Genomic DNA, 2,465 nt, shown 5'->3' on the forward strand with positions numbered 1-2,465 from the left:
TCGTGTGTCTCAGTGAATGGCACAAATGGCCTTGTGGGCCTACTTTGGGTTTGCTTGAACCTGTAGATTGTTAAACTAATTTTAGTTTAACATTTTGAGGATTATAAATTGTGATTCTTGTCTAAGAAGATGTTTCTATTGTCTCTGAAGACACCTTGTGATGGTGTGAACTAGTCACACTCAGTGAATTATTCGACCCGAGATGGGCTGCCTCTGGATGAACCCGTTGTAAGTTGAAACTATTATGTCAAATGCACTTTCTATTTAGGATATTTTCAGCTTACGCTGGGTTTATTGGAACAGTTTCATCCCATAAGTCAGGGAGCGTATGTGCTCATAAAAGTAGAGACGATCTCATAGATACCATGAGATATAATGTCTCTGATGTTATCGAGATACGATGAAAACAATCAAGTGGGACTTGGAAGCCTTGGAGGGACTCACAGGGGTGGCTCCTGGAATGCAAACGTGGGCGCCACTGGCTTGTGGATGTGAGGTCTGTGCCTTCTGCTTAGTCCAGTGGGTTATCGGCTGCTCCGGAGGGCAGAGAGGTCCAGCGTTCCTGTGTTTAGTTGTTTGAGCTGCCTCTTAAGAGGCTAGGTCAGTTCTCACTGGTGTCTTCAGGGCTTTAGGCCTTCGGAACAAGCGGGAGGAAGCACGACTTTGGAGAGCTTTGGAAATCTCAGCGGACTTCAGGGCCATCCCCTTGGCAGGAGAGAGCCCCACTGGAGGCAAGCAAGGTGCCCTGCAGGCCTGTGCAGGGCCCAGGAATGTACGGATGTTGTGAGGGCCACAGGACACAGATAGGTCTTGGTTCACAACTGGTGTGATGGCCACGCAGCATTTCTCGCAGGTATATGAGTGCAGGGACTTGGGTTTTGGGGTGTGTATCCTGGTTGCCTAGTTGCTTGGAAGACCCCTATTCAGACCCCAGCCTGAGTCACCATGACAGGCCTCCCATTTCACAGGCCACAAGGAAGCCGTGGGGTCAGTCACTGGACGCCCACCAGATGTCAGATGTGCGTGTGTATCTTTCCTGGTCTCGGGATGGGTCTTGTTTTGAAGTTATACTAAACGTTCTTTAAGAGCGGTTTTTGGATTTTTTATGTTTGCGAGGAGGCAGCAGGGAGAGCTTGAGCAGTGAGATCCCCTTCCCAACCAATGCGATTTCAGATCAGAGTAGGTAATTACGGCAGCGGAGCTGCAAGATCACCTTCCCAACCAATGAGAATTCAGATCACAGCAGGTAATTAGGGCAGCGGGGCTGGTGGCAGAACCCTGAACTGTGGCTGTTTCTGGTGTCTTGCCCCCGCGGACAGAGCGTGCTGGGGCCTCCCTAGTCCTCTGTGGGGTGGTTGGAGCGCATGAGCCGGGTGCTGCTGGGCCGTGGCTGGCTCCCCAGCCCAGGGTTTGTGCAGGACTCCTTCTGAAGACAATTTGGAACCCAGAAAGCAGCACTGAGGAGAACGGGTTTGTGCGTTTCTGGATCCTTGGTGCCTCCCAGTCTCAGACGCTGCGCAGGCTCTGAGGGGTCTCACCAGGGAGACTTGCACAGTCGGCCCCGGGGTGGAGTGGGGCTGCAGCGGGTCTTGCAGGAGCTGGAAAGTGGGGGTGAGTGTCTCTCACAGGACGTTTCAAATGGGCCCAGCAGGACGCATCTGTGGAAATGGTGCCACCGAATGCAGGGCTGCGGCCAGCAGGGCCTGAAAGGCTACAGCGGGCTGTGTTTCTGCTCTCTTGAGAGTCTCTGCACAGTTTTCCTTGGTTTTTGTCTGTTTGGAGGACGCTTCCCCTTTTCTTGGACTTACCTAGCCTTCTGAGCTTCCTTGTTAAGCATGACAAAGCCCTGAGAAGGCATTTTTATGGCATAATTATGTTATCCTGGTGGCTGGGTAAATGACCTGCAAATGCGGGTGACTCAGTAGCTCTGAGGGTGTTCAATATCCAAGACAGAGGTGGGAAGGAAATGTTCAGGCAGGCGTCAGAGGATCTGTTCTCTGCTTTACACTGGGGCCCTGGTTCCCTGACAGTCTTCACACTCCATCCAAAATGGGGATAATGAAGTCTCACGGATTCGGCTTCAGCTGAGAGCTGCCTCCTGCAGTCTTGTGTGAGTAACAGTTTCTATGTTTGGTGCGAAGGGCGGGCGTCCTTTGATCTTATTTGTGGTGGTGCTTATTGGTGGCTTTTCCCTAAGGAATTTAGACTTTATTAGCTTTGGCAAGAGAATCCTGAGTGATAAATTGGAAGAATGTTTCAGGAAATTCTGGAACCTGCAGTGAATCTGGATGAAATTGAGATTTGGATTCTCATGATTTCCTAATGCTAACTCGAAACCCAGTAGTTGAGACAGTCGTAGAGCTTCAATTGTGCTGCCCCAGTTCCCCATTTTAAAAGGAACACGTTGCTTTCATCTAGAATGTTCTGAGCTCTGAGTACTGCCGGCGGAGTGACCAGCCCTCTGC

The sequence above is a fragment of the Mandrillus leucophaeus genome, unplaced genomic scaffold (genome assembly GCF_000951045.1).
Source record: "Mandrillus leucophaeus isolate KB7577 unplaced genomic scaffold, Mleu.le_1.0 Scaffold568, whole genome shotgun sequence".
NCBI classification, from domain to species: domain Eukaryota; kingdom Metazoa; phylum Chordata; class Mammalia; order Primates; family Cercopithecidae; genus Mandrillus; species Mandrillus leucophaeus.